This window comes from Hippopotamus amphibius, chromosome 16 (genome assembly GCF_030028045.1).
Source record: "Hippopotamus amphibius kiboko isolate mHipAmp2 chromosome 16, mHipAmp2.hap2, whole genome shotgun sequence".
In the NCBI taxonomy this organism is placed as follows: Eukaryota; Metazoa; Chordata; class Mammalia; order Artiodactyla; family Hippopotamidae; genus Hippopotamus; species Hippopotamus amphibius.
The window spans coordinates 60,993,436-61,008,650 of NC_080201.1; the positions used below are offsets into that span (position 1 = coordinate 60,993,436).

The 15,215-nt window shown below is 46.9% G+C and overlaps 1 protein-coding gene across 1 annotated transcript in view; it reads right to left on the reverse strand.

The window, feature by feature from the left end:
• LOC130838429 (zinc finger protein 160-like) overlaps positions 1-15,215 on the reverse strand; it is a 65,801-nt gene that overhangs the window by 6,432 nt on the left and 44,154 nt on the right. The gene's annotated exons all lie outside the window — the stretch shown is intronic.

The following is a 15,215-nucleotide window of genomic DNA, read 5'->3' on the forward strand; positions in this document are numbered from 1 at the left end:
AACAAAAACTTCTAAACTTAAGAACAAGTACGGCCATTATTATAAAAGGCCCTAGGCTGTCAGCTTTCCAGTGAACCCAGAAAGGCCTCAGCATTCTGATCCACACACAACTGCCAGACTCAAAATCCATCTGAAATGCAAACACATTCACTGTACAAATCAGCGGTGCTCTACGGTTACAAGCAGTGGACTAGCCGTAAAGAAAATGTAACTCGGCTTCCGCTCAACATCTGTAGTAATTACAGAAACTATGAACCCAGCTCAGTTCACCTCTTAACAGATTTCTAAACAATTTAGAGATTTAAGTACCTGATTATGTTGCATTTCTTCTAACTGCTTTTTTGCAGGGGTGATGACGTGAGTGGCCTGTGCCCTGGCCCCCAGGCTGTCCCCACCCACTGCCATCTCTAGTGGACCCTGCACCATCACCAGACCCAACTCGATTACCAGAGCTGACGCGCAGGTGCAGAGAAGGGCAGGGACATTGTTCGTTAGAAGGTGCCTCCCACTGCTTCTGTTCAAAAGAGCATCCAGGGGGCCTCAGGAGTGTCACCAGCAAGGAGATTTACATGCAGAAACACGCATATTGTAAAGGGGATCAGCTTACATACACATTGGTGGAGGAATCTCCCAGTACATAAACCAAAGACGGAGTCTGGATTAAGCCGCGTGCAGGCTCTTAGTTGCAGCACGCACGAGGAATCTAGCTCCCTGACCAGGGATCGGACCCAGCCCCCTGCCATTGGTAGTGCAGAGTCTTACCCACTGCACCGCCAGGGAAGTCCCTGGTTCATCTCAGATTTCCTAGAGCTCGATCACTTTAGCAAGGTTTTCTAGGCGGCTTAGAGAACCATCAAAGGTCTCTAATGGGGGGAAAGAATCCTGAAACAGCCATGTTTGGTGAAGGAGGAAATCCGTAAGGTCAGAACGGCCTTCTGCACGCTGTGGGGTCACACACCTGTCACAACGCTCGGGAGAGAGTCAAAGAGGGGTCTCAAATCACCGCCGCAGCCCAGTGAGCCCACCTCCCACCACAAGGACAGGACCACCAGAAATCATTCATTCCCTCCCAAAGTGAGGCCAGAAATGGGGGAAATGGGGGAAATGAGGTAAGGCTGGGAGGCAAAGTTAAAGCCCTGTGGAACGTGCACTACACATTATTTATCCTTTAAAATGGTTTCTAACTGGCGTACTGCTCTTAATATGTACATTTTTGAGGATCTTTATAGACAGGGCAAAACTGGTTCTCCAAAAGAGTTAGCTGCCAAATTACTTAGCAGGAGCTAGCACTAAGAGCTAGCAATCTGAAGACAGGGGAGGAAGAGTGGCCTTCTTCTCTGAGAGAACAGTGTATTTACAAAAGAAGCTGCAGGAAAACAAAACATCTCAGGTGAGGAACGACCTACAACCCAGCATGGCTGGTACGGGACAGAGAGGCCGCTGGGGTCAGCACCTCCTTGAGTCAACCTGGTGGAAGAAGAGGGTGCAGACCTCACCAGTGGACCTCAGACTCGGCCTCCAAGAGACAGAAAAGGTACCTGCTACGCGACCTGGAGACTACAAGGGTGAGGCAAACCGTCTCCTTGGTTGCCGCGCACACGACTAGGTAGAAAACGGTCCCAATCTCAGGAGGAGGAACAGACATCGGGGAAGATAGCCCATGCTGAATTCAAGAGGCCCAACGTCCACCCACACGGAGGTGTGCTGCGTGGCGCCAGGCAAGGGTTTGCGACTTGAGCAGCGGAGCGGGGAGCACAGAGGGCCGTGGAAACGCAGGGAGAGCCGCCTCGCGAGTCCTCCTGGGCAGACACCCCCAGCACCCGCCGCGGCTCCTGCAGCGATGCCGTCCACGCACGGAACGTGCCCAAACTAACTACACGGAGTCTTTCTTCTGTTTCTCTTTGCAGAAATACAAGAATCTTGGGCTGTGTAACCCTTACTACATACTGAGTACTCAGCACCTAGAACAGTGTCTGACACAAAACAGGCGCTCAGTGAATATTTGAAGATATTAGTGTACACATTATACACATAAGCAGTATGTATACCTCATTAAAATATTATATATATTGTTCTATGCTCTGTATAATGGGTGACCTTAAGGGGTTTAAAATCTTTGCCCAAAGTACTGACTCTATAGCTCAACCCATGTACCTCAAGTGACTCCTCCAGCCAGTGGTTTCTACTGTATCCCTTCTTGCCCCGCCCCCACCCATCCTCCACACAGCACCTGCACAACCTCTTACAACATCCAACCAGATGGTGTCAGTCCTTCCCCACTGAGGCCACAAAACCCTGGGCCCAAAACCATACTTACAAAACGAAACAAAAACCCCAACGCTTCACCAGGTAAGCCCCTGTCTCACGAGGCCCAGTCCCCCACCGCCCTCCCCTCCGTGCACTCTGTGCTCTGCTACCAGGCTGGGGGCACTGCCCCGCTTCCATGGCTTGCACTAAGGCCAAGGTCTTTCTCACCGTGGCCTTTGCCGTGGTCTCAGTGCCAGAAAAGCGCCCACAGCCGGCTGCTTCCACCACCCATCCTCAGGGACGGGGCAGCACCTGGCCGACACGGCGGGGGCTGCTGCTCCCCTCTGTCGGGCACCTCGCCACCCGCACCGTCACTGCTACGACCACTATCACTGCTACTGAGACAGGAGACAGATGGGCCCTCAGGGCAAGAAGTTCAAGTTCATTCCTTGTGGGCTGGTACTCCGAGATGGGAATAACAGGACAATTGAGAGAGGAGGCTGGGCCCGGCCCAGATAGAAGATAAGAGACCACATATCCCTCATTCTCGAAGTCAGCAGACCTCCCCTTACTACACATGCGCAGAAAGCCTCCTTGGAAGTCAAAGGGGAGCGATGCCAAGTGGCCAAACCTACCCATAGGCCTCTCGGGTGGAATCCGTCTTGGCTAAGAGATGGCACACACGGGGGAAAATCCTGAGATACACCAAATACGGACTCTGAACCAGGCAAATCAAAATGACTGGCCAAAGGAAACCCGGAAGAAATGCCCCATAAAAGTGATTTCAACTGCCACGAGGGCGCAACTCTCTCTGAGCCCACCCGTGTGTCTGTCCGCACATACTGTACTCTTTTTTTCCTCCTAATAAATACTTTACTTGTTTCACTACTTTCCGTCTTTGTGGGAATTCTTTTTCTGAAAAGCCGTAGGGCCGGGGCCTCATCGCTGACCACTGGTCTAGGGACTAGGATTTGGTGCGCTCACTGCTGTGAGCCAACCTCAATCACTGGCCGGGAACCGAAACCCCGCTTCAAGCCGCTGTGGGCCGAGGCCACCCGAGATCCTATTTGGTGCCGAGACCCGGGAATTCAGGAAGTCAAGCGCGGGCTTCACTCAGCTGCAGCTTGAGGCCCCTGACCTTCTCTCTTGCTTTCTTTCTCTCACTCTCTGCTTTGCTTTCTTTCAAGACCCGCAGGACATAACCTCTGTCTGCTCACAGCATTATGGTCCCCCAACAACACTGGCATGGCAGGGAATTTCCCAGGCTGTGCAGATTCAAATAACACTTGGGTGACAGATGACACTGTCTCTGGGACATGGTGGAAACGTGATTTCCGACCGTGCAGGAGCCCAAGGAGTCTCCTCTCTCTCTCACTGCCCCATATGAAACCCTCCACTATGCCTTTCCATCCCACCTTTCCGCACTACAGGGTCTCTCACTTCCTATCTCCCGCCCTTTTAGGGAAGGGTTTCCTGGACATCATTCATGAACTGCAACCCCGCCTCTGCCAAACCCAGTGCTGCCTGTGTCAGACAAAATCCTCAGATGGTTCAAAATTCCATCTTAGCTGCCAGACAGATAGGGCAAAGGATTCTGGGTTCTTCTGCTGTCTAGTCTCTCACCTGATTCAATGCCCAGAGATTTACTATAGGATTCTTCTGCCTCCCGCCCCTCAAGCCTTGAACCCTATGCGGTCTTCCATAGCGCCCAACTCCAATTTCTCCAAGGGTTTGTCTTTGCATCTATTGGACCCCCTTCACTCCAGGCCTTGGCAGCCTACACATTGCTATGGACAGCCTATCTGGCCACTACCCAGAAGCCCGAATTACAAGCTTCATAGATGCTCAGTCGCGAGGAATACACCCCAGCATGGGAAGACTTATCATAGCACATAAGTTCTACAGACAAGGGATCCCTCCTAAGGAACGGGTTTGTACTGATTCAAAAGCCCTTCTCTGGCCGTGCTGGGCGGGGGGTGGGGGTGGGGTATGCCTTGCACAAAGTACAAAGGAAGGCCAGAGACATCTGGTCAGAAGTCGACGGGAGAGGAGAGGACACTTGAAACCCCATCAGGTTTGAAGGGAATTTAGGGGACACCCTGAACCCCTTCAAGTTAAAGCCTCCTGGTAAATGTTTCTGGGATGCTGGATTCTATTCTAGGAGCACTCTTTCGTTCTCGGTTGCAGGTTACTCAGCATGCAAGGATCCCCCTCCAAGCCAGAGGAGACACCTCTGAGCTGTATCCTTAAGAAATGGAAATTTTGGACTTCCCCCGTGGTGCGGTGGTTAAGAATCCTCCTGCCAAGGTAGGGGACACGAGTTTGATCCCTGGTCCGGGATGATCCCACATGCCACGGAGCAACTAAGCACGTGTGCCACAACTACTGAAGCCTGTGCACCTAGAGCCCGTGCTCCGCAACAAGAAGCCACTGCACTAAGCCTGCACACCGCAACGAAGAGTACCCCCCCACTGGCTGCAACTAGAGGAAGCCTGTGCGCAGCAATTAAGACCCAACACAGACAATAACAATAAATTAATTAATTAATTTATAAAAAAGAATTGGAAATTTTTTAAATAGAAGGGCTAAGGAAGGAAAAACTTAAATTCTACTGTAGCAGTGCCTGGCCTTTGTGTAAGTTGGGGAATGGAGAAAAATGGCCTGAAAACACATCTCTAAATTATAATACCATTCTGCAATTGGATCTTTATTGCCACAGGATGGGAAAGTGGAGCGAGGTTCCAGGCTTTCATGGTCCTTTACCAAAATCCTGACCTTTATGGCTCTTGTAATTCAAAGCTTGGGGAACCAGCAGATTCTCCCGACATTTCAGATGATCCCCTTCTCAGCTCTCCCATCTCTCAGGGGGGAAACCTGGCTCCTCCTGTTCCTGACAGTATCCCCGCTCCTCCGGAGCCACCTACTTCTCCCGTCCCCCGACTGATCTCGAACTCCAGCTCCCTATGTCCCTCCACACCCTCTGTTACCCCAAGAAAAAGAGGCTAGTCCCTCCAGAGGCTAGCTCCACTAACTCTCAGTGGAGCTTCCTATCACCCAGGATCAGGGAGATGATGCCCTCTTAGAAGGGAAGTGGCAAATGGCGAAGGGACAATCGGAGTACACGTGCCCTTCTCGTCAACTGACTTAGCCCAATGCACACAGAAACTGGGCCAGTTTTCTAAAGACCCTAGTAAGTTTGTTGAAGGGTTCCATGGCCTAACTCTGGTCTATGACCTAACTTGGATGGATGTTCAAGTGGTTTTATCTACTTGCTGCACCCCTGAGGGAAAACAGAGAATCTGGGCAGCAGGCCGGGGGCACGCCGACCAGCTTGCCAGACACCAACCCCAATATTATGCTATGGGTGGAGACGCAGTCCTAAATCAGGAACCCCCTTGGAATTATAATTCCCAGGCGGAAACAGAAGCCAGGAAGCACATGATCCAGTGTGTATTAGAAGGAATGAGAAAGTGTATCAAAAAGTTGGTTAACTATGAAAAGGTGAAAGGACTGACCCAAGAAGAAAAAGAAAATCCATCGCCCTCTCCTGGGTGCTTGTGGAGGCATTTAGGAAGTAAACCAACCTAGATCCGTCCACTTCTGAATAAAGGTCAGTCCCTGCCGGGACAGCACTTCATCAGCCAATCTGCCCCTGATATCAGGCGGAAACTCCAAAAATTACAACTTGGCCCACAAACCCCATGACCCAACTCCCAGATGTGGCCTTTGGGGTATTTAATAATCGAGATCAAGCTGAAGAGGAAGAGAGAACCCAACATGGGGAAAGACAAGCCACAGCTCATGCAAAACTGATCGCCGTTGCTGTCAGCCATGCCTTGCGGCCTTAGGACAATTCGAGGGGGCCAGGAAAGTTCAACTGTCCCTCTGGAGGGAAGGCCAGCGAGGGGAATGCTACCAATGCAAGTCAGCTGGCCACTGGGCCCGAGAATGCCAGAAAGGGCCCCCGGGCCATGCCCAGCCTGCAAACAAACAGGTCACTGGGAGAGGAACTGCCCTCTGTCCCGAAGGGGAAGGGGGGCTCCCGCTCCCAAGATGGCCCTGCCAGGCGACTGAGGCAGCCCAGGGATTCTGGAGGCTCCCCGCAACGGGATGTTGATCTGCATCAAGGAGCCCCAGGTAGTCCTTGACCTGGCAGGTAAGGAAATCGATTTTTTAATTGATACAGGAGCCACCTACTCTGTCTTAACTTCTCACACTGGGTCTCTTTCCTCCAATAGCTGTACTGTGATGTCGGCGGAAAGCCTCGCACCCATTACTTTACTGGGCCTCTCACTTGCCAATCTGAACAGCAGCTGATTTCCTGTGCCTTTTGAGCTGTGCCTCAGTGTCCCACCCCACTACTGGAGACAGACCTTCTGAGCTCCCTCAGGGCCATACTCCGGTTAGGAGTCCCCGAGCAGCCCCCTACCTTGACACTGACTAAGACGGACCAGCCAGAACAGCAGGGTCCTATTCCCAACCATATTCTACAGGCAGTGGACCCTTCAGTATGCGACAAAGGAATCCCTAGAAGGGCCATAAACCTGTAAGAATTAGCCTTAGGCCAGAAGCTGCCTATCCTAACAAGAGACAATATCCCACAAAGCTGGAAGCGAAGAAGGGTTTACAAGCCTTCGTAGATAAATTCTTAAGGCATAGCCTCTTGGTGCCCTGCCAGTCTCCAGGCAATACTCCTATTCTGCCAGGTGTTAGGCCAAATGGGGAATATAGGATGGTACAAGACCTTAGAGCAGTAAACGCAGGGGTCCCTATACATCCCCTCGTGGCCACTCCTTATAATATATGAGCCCAAATCCCTGAGGACACCAAATGGTTTACTGTACTTGATGATCTCAGGATGCCCTTCCTCGTTTCACATGCACACATGGCTATCGGGAAAGAGAGAGGACCTCTAAGTGCAAGAAAGTCCCCTACAAAACATGGGGCCAACATTTTACATCTCATAGAAGCTGTTCGAAACTGAAACAGACAGCAGTCATTCACTGCCACGGGCACCCAAAGGGGACTTCTCAAGTTTCCCAAGGAAACCACAGGGCAGGTTGGGAAGCAGAGAAAGCAGCCCTGATACCCATAACCGAAATGGCATTAATCCCATCCCTCACCCCTTCTAACGTTATGCCCAGGTACTCGACTTCCAAAGAGACCTGGACACGAGACACAGGGGGAACTAAGGGAACAGACGGCTGGTGGCACACAGATGAGAAATTGCTCGTACCTCTCTCTGCTAATTTTAATGCAAAACTATGAAAGGGCTACATGACTCCCTCCACCTGGGGAGAGACGCAAGGTCTACAACTGTTTCCTGGCTTTTTACAGGGAAAGGGCTCCTGGAGACAAAGAGCTACTCAAGCCTGTGCCCTCTGAGCTACTCGGAATCCAGGAGGCAATCTCAAGCTCCCCCCACCATTAGCCCAGGCCAGCGACGTGGGACTTACCCAGGAGAGGACGGGCGAGTACAAGGGTGAGTCAAAAATTACCCACACTCCGGTTACATTAAAACTTCTGTTGGTCGCACTGTCCTATCAGCACTTTCCCTTCAAGGCTACTGTCTCCCCAGTCACTGCTGGGCAGGTGTGAATGTCATTTCATTTCATAAATCAGTTCACTTGTAACTGTGGAGGGAGCAAAAACAGCTGCCCCACTTGTGATCTGCACGAAAGAAGAGCAGCGTGCACTGATTTGTTTTTTGTGGTCTGAGGGTGTACCTGGTGCCATTATTTACCGAAGACTTTGTGCACAGTCGGGAGAAAGTGTTTTGTTGTGCAGAAGTGTGTATGACTGGATAGAGAAGTTGAAGGAGGGCTGCACAAGTGTTAGTCATCAAGAAGGAACCAGATTCACTTCTGATGAAGAAGTGGAGATAGCAGTGCATTCACGGCTCGCAGCTCAGCCTAAAACATTTTTTAGTGAGTGAATACGAAAGCTTGTTGACATGGACAAAGTGTACTGAAAAGCAAGGAGATTATGTCGAAAACCAATGTATCTGTCTTTTCTAAAAGTTAACGAAATTCTATAGCCAGAGTGCTGTAATTTTTTGACTCACCCTCGTAGATTTCACTCAGATGCCCTGTTTCCAGGGCTTCAAATACTTACTAGTCTCTGTAGATACTTTTACTGGATGGACAGAGGCTTTCCCCACTAGAACAGAGATGGCAACTGAAGTGACTAAGGCACTCCTAAGGGAAATTATTCCTAGATTCGGGTTGCCCCATCACCTTCAGAGTGACAACGGGCCTTCGTTTGTAGCAAAGGTCACGCAACAGCTTCCACAGGCTTTAGGAATTAATATACCACCTCCACTCATCCTGAAGACCTCAGTCCTCAGGAACAGTAGAACAGGCTAATTATACTCTAAAGAAAACCTTGGGCAAACTCTCTCAGGAAACGTCAGAGCCGTGGTATCGCCTGTTGCCAACAGCCCTCTTAAGGGTGAGATCAGCCCCTAAAGCAACCACTAAATTAAGCCCTTTTGAAATGACATACACAAGGCCATTCCTTACTCGGGACATGCTAACTGACCCAGAAACCCAGGCTCATCTTAGATACATTATAAACCTAGGCCAGGTCCAGAAGGCTACACAAGAGCATGGCAACAGAGTACAGCCTTCTCCAGATGACAGTCCCAGTCACCCTGCTGTAAACCCTGGAGACTGGGTACTTTTAAAGACCTGGAAAAATGAGTCCCCTGGCGACCAGCTACTCCCGAAATGGGAGGGTCCTTACAAGTCCTGCTGAGCACTCCTAGGGCAGTTAAACTCCAGGGAGTCACCAGCTGGGTTCATCTGTCCAGGATTAAACCTGTCTCCACCGACATGTTACAGGAACCTGAAGACCCACATTCCAGCCATCCCTGTGAATCCACGTCTTCCTCCGAGAGTCTCCACAGGATCCGGAGGACCCAGAACAGCCTGAAAATTCCAGGTGGATGAGTGAGCCTCTCTAAGACCTGAAGCTCTTATTCAAAAAGGACAAAAGGTCTTCTTAGAGCCTAGGCTAAGTACCCATAGCCACTATCTTCCTTTGCCTTCAGGTACTCCAACCCACTCACAAAATAACTGACATGCTCTGGTAGATTTAGATAACTATTGTCTTCTCTCACCCTTGCTTTCAGAATTCATTGAACTTCTCTGCCCATGCTGGGTGATTTAAATATGATCCTGACTGGTACCTCTCTGGAGTTACCAATTGCCTTAGCTTTTCTACGCCTATTTCCCTTATCCACAGGGTGGGCAGACAACTCTCTGGTTCGCACTGCACAAACTCTTGCTTCCTCCACTCAGTTGACAGAATGCTGGATTTGTTTACCCCGAGCTAAGTCCATCATGGACCATAGCGACCCCTTTGTCCATCAGGTCAGGAATTTTAGCCAAGTTCCTGATGAAAAATGGTCTTCTACCGAGACCCAAGGCTCAGAACTGTAATGTACAGAGTCAAAATTCTTCATTTTCCTACTGAAGAAAATTCTAATGCCTCTTGCCTAACCCTCCCCTTAGCAACAGAAGGAGAATATGAAGTCAAACTGGGAGGATGAAGAATTAGCATTAAAGCACCCCAGCGCTTTATAATGGTCCCTCCTAAGCCAGAACTCCAGTTACCTATTTGTGCTCAAACCCTAACTCGCTACCCGAAGAAAGAAGGAGTCACATTAAAGGAACAGGTTATCAGGACAGACATGGATGGAACACATTGGGTATATGGTTGCAAAACATTTCCATAACAACAGAATTGGATGGCTAGGTCTTAAAACCTTGGGCAAGTTAGTCTATTGTGCCCGGCCATGATAATTCGTGTGCCAGGTAGATAAGAAACCATGGGCTGGACTTCCGTGGTGGTGCAGTGGTTAAGAATCCGCCTACCAATGCAGAGGACACGGATTCGATCCCTAGTCCGGGAAGATCCCACATGCCATGGGGCAACGTATGCCACAACTACTGAGCCTGCGTGCCTAGAGCCTGTGTTCTGCAACAAGAGAAGCCACTACAATGAGAAGCCCACACACCACAACAAAGAGTTGCCCCCACTCGCTGCAACTATAGAAAGCCTGCACACAGCAACGAAGACCCAATGCAGCCAAAAAATAAATAAAATAAATTTAAAAAAAGAAAAGAGAAAAGAGAAGAAAAGAGGGAAGAAGTTTTGAAGATGGCGGAGTAGGAGGATGTGTGCTCACTCCCTCTTGCAAGAGTACCGGAATTACAACTAACTGCTGAACAATCATCGACAGAATGACACTGGAACTCACCGAAAAAAACACCCCACATCTAGAGGCAAAGGAGAAGCCGCAATGAGACGGTAGGAGGGGCGAAATCGCGTTAAAATCAAATCCCATAAATGCTGGGTGGGTGACTCAGAAGCTGGAGAACAGTTATACCACAGAAGTCCTGAGGGTTCTGAGCCCCATGTCAAGCTTCCTAACCTGAGGCTCCAGCAATGGGAGGAGGAATCCCCAGAGAATCAGACTTTGAAAGCCAGCAGGATTTGATTGCAGGACCTCCACAGGACTGGGAGAAACGGAGACTCCACTCTTCGAGGGCACACAAAAAAGTGTGCTCACTAGGACCCAGGGGGAAGGAGCAGTGACCCCATAGGAAACTGAACCAGACCTACCTGCTGGTGTTGCAGGGTTGCCTGCAGAGGTCGGAGGCAGCTGTGGTTCACGGAGGAGACAGGGGCACTGGAGGCAGGGGTGCTAAGAAGTGCTCATTGGTGTGAGGCCTCCCAGAGTCCACCATTAGCCCCACCAAAGAGTCTGTAAGCTCAAGTGCTGAGTCATCTCAGGCCAAACGCCCACCACAGTGGGAACACAGCCCCACCCACTGGCAGACAAGCAGATTAAAGTGTCACTGAGCTCCACCCACCAAATTGGATTAAAGTTTTACTGAGCTCCACCCACCCAGCCCAACCCAACATCAGTCCCTCCCATCAGGAAGCACCCAAGAGCCTCCTAGACAGCTTCCTCCACAAGAGGGCAGACAGCAGAATCAAGTAGTATCAGCAGTATTTCATCTTGTGGAACTGAAAACCACAACCACAGAAAGACAGAGAAAATGAAAAGGCAAAAGACTTTGTACCAGATGAAGGGACAAGATAAAACACCAGAAAAACAACTACATGAAGAGGAGATAGGCACTCTTCTGGAAAAAGAATTCAGAATAATAATGGTAAAGATGATCCAGGACTTTGGAAAAAGACTGGATGCAAAGATCGAAAAACTGCAAGAAAAGTTTACTAAAGGTCTAGAAGAATTAAAGAACAAACAAACAGAGATATGCAACACAATAACTGAAATGAAAAATACACCAGAAGGAACCAATAGCAGATTAACTGAGGCAGAAGGGCAAATAAGTGAGCTGGAAGACAGAATGGTGATCATCACTGATGTGGAAAAGAATAAAGAAAAAAGAATGAAAAGAACTGAAGACAGCCTAAGAGACCCCTGGGACAATGTTAAACGCACCAACATTCACAATATAGGGGTCCCAGAAGGAGAAGAGAGAGACAAAGGACCCGAGAAAATATTGGAAGATATTATAGTTGAAAACTTCCCTAACATGGGAAAGGAAACAGCTACCCAAGTCCAGGAAGTGCAGAGAGTCCAAGGCAGGATAAACCCACAGAGAAACATGCCAAGACATGTAGTAGTCAAATTGACAAAAATTAAAGACAGAGAAAAGTTATCAAAAGCAACAAGAGAAAAACGACAAATAACATACAAAGGAACTCCCATAAGGGTAACAGCTCATTTCTCAGCAGAAACTCTGCAAGCCACAAGGGAGTGGCATGATATATTTAAAGTGATGACAGGGAAGAACCTACAGCCAAGAATACTCTACCCAGCAAAGATCTCATTCAGATTTGATGGAGAAATCAAAAGCTTTACACACAAGCAACAGCTAAGAGAATTCAGCACCACCAAACCAGCCCTACAACAAATGTTAAAGGAACTTCTCTAAGCGGGAAACATAAGAGAAGAAAAGGACCTACAACAACAACAACAAAACAATTAAGAAAATGGTAATAGGAACATATATATCAATAATTACCTTGAATGTAAATGGACTAAATGCACCAACCAAAAGACACAGACTGGCTGAATGGATACAAAAACAAGACCCATATATATATGCTGTCTACAAGAGACCCACTTCAGACCTAGGCATACATACAGACTGAAAGTGAGGGGATGGAAAAAGATATTCCATGCAAATGGAAATCAAAAGAAAGCTGGAGTAGCAATACTCATATCAGATAAAATAGACTTTAAAATAAAAAATGTTACAAGAGACAAGAAAGGACATTACATAAAGATCGAGGGATCAATCCAAGAAGAGGAGATAACAATTATAAATATATATGCACCCAATATAGGAGCACCTCAATACATAAGGCAAATGCTAACAACTATGAAAGAGGAAATGCAAGACAGAAACAGAGACACAGGTATAGAGAACAAACACATGGCCATCAAGTAGGGAAAGTGGAGAGGGCTGGGGGGGAATGAACTGGGAGATTGGGATACCAAATTGTACACTGTAAATATATGCTGTTTATTGTCTGTTCACTGTATCTCAATAAAAGTTCTAAAAAACAACAACAAAAAAGAGGGAGCAGACTCAAATCAATAAAATTAGAAAGGAAACAGGAGAAGTTACAACAGACACCGCAGAAATAAAAAGCACCATAAGAGATTACTACAAGCAACTCTCTGCCAATAAAATGGACAACCTGGTTGAAATGGACAGATTCTTAGAAAGGTATAACCTTCCAAGACTGAATCAGGAAGACACAGAAAATATGAACAGACCAATCACAAGTAATGAAATTGAAACTGTGATTTAAAATCTCCCAACAAACAAAAGTCCAGGACCAGATGGATTCACAGGTGAATTTTATCAAACATTTAGAGAAGAGCTAACACCCATCCTTCTCAAACTCTTCCAAAAAATTGCAGAGGAAGGAACACTCCGAAACTCATTTTATGAGGCCACCACCACCCTGATACCAAAACCAGACAAAGATACTACAAAAAAAGAAAATTACAGACCAATATTCACTGATGAATTTAGATGCAAAAATTCTCAACAAAATACTAGCCAACAGAATCCAAAAACACATTAAAGGATCATACACCATGATCAAGAGGGGTTTATCCCTGGAATGCAAGGACTCTTCAATATATGCAAATCAATCAATGTCATACACCATATTAACAAAGTGAAGGATAAAAACCACATGATCATCTCAACAGATGCAGAAAAGGCTTTTGACAAAATTCAACACCCATTTATGATAAAAACTCTCCAGAAGGTGGGCATGGAGGGAACCTACCTCAACACAATAAAGGCCATATATGACAAATCCACATCAAACATCATTCTTAATGGTGAAAAACTGGAAGCATTCCTTCTAAGATCAGGAACAAGACAAGGATGTCCACTCTCACCACTACTATTCAACATAATTTTGGAAGTCCTTGCCACAGCAATCAGAGAAGAAAAAGAAATAAAAGGAATCTAAATTGGAAAAGAAGAAGTCAAACTGTCATTGTTCACAGATGACATGATACTATATGTAGAAAATCCTAAAGATGCCACCAGAAAACTACTTGAGCTAATCAATGAATTTGGTAAAATTGCAGGATACAAAATTAACACACAGAAATCTCTTGCATTTCTATACACTAACAATGAAAGATCAGAAAGAGAAATTAAGGAAACAATCCCATTCATCATTGCAAGAAAAAGAATAAAATACCTAGGAATAAACCTAACTAAGGAGGTAAAAGACCTGGACTCAGAAAACTATAAGACACTCATGATTGGAAGAATCAATATTGTGAAAATGACTATATTACTGAAAGCAATTTACAGATTCAATGCAATCCCAATCAAATTACCAAGGGCATTTTTCACAGAACTAGAACAAGAAATTTTACAATTTGTATGGAAACGCAAAAGACCCCGAATAGCCAAAGTGAAGAAAGACGGAGTTGGTGGAATCAGGCTTCCCGACTTCAGGCTATACTACAAGGCTACAGTGATCAAGACAGTATGGTACTGGCACAAAAACAGAAATATAGGTCAATGGAACAGGATAGAAAGCCCAGAGATAAACTATGGTCAACTAATCTACGATAAAGGAGGCAAGGATATACAATGGAGAAAAGGCAGCCTCTTCAATAAGTGGTGCTGGGAAAACTGGACAGCTACATGGAAAAGAATGAAATTAGAACACTCCCTAACACCATACACAAAAATAAACTCAACATGGATAAAAGACCTAAATGTAAGGCCAGACACTATAAAACTCCTAGAGGAAAACATAGGAAGAACACTCTTCGACATAAATCACAGCAAGATCTTTTTTGATCCACCCCCTCGAATAATGGAAATAAAAACAAAAATAAATAAGTGGGACCTAATGAAACTTCAAAGCTTCTGCACAGCAAAGGAAACTATAAGCAAGACGAAAAGACAACCCTCAGAATCGGAAAAAACATTTGCAAACGAATCCACAAAGGATTAATCTCCAAAATATATAAACAGTTCATCCAGCTCAATATCAAAAGAACAAACAACCCAATCAAAAAATGGGCAGAAGACCTAAATAGGCATTTCTCCAAAGAAGACATATGGATGGCCAAGAGGCACATGAAAAGCTGCTCAACATCACTAATTATGAGAGAAATGCAAATCAAAACTACAATGAGGTATCACCTCACACCGGTTAGAATGGGCATCATCAGAAAATCGACAAACAGTAAATGCTGGAGAGGGTGTGGAGAAAACGGAACACTCTTGCACTGCTGGTGGGAATGTAAATTGATACAGCCACTATGGAGAACAGTATGGAGGTTCCTTGCAAAACTAAAAATAGAACTACCATATGACCCAGCAATCCCACTGCCGGACATATACCCAGAGAACACCATCATTCAAAAAGGCACA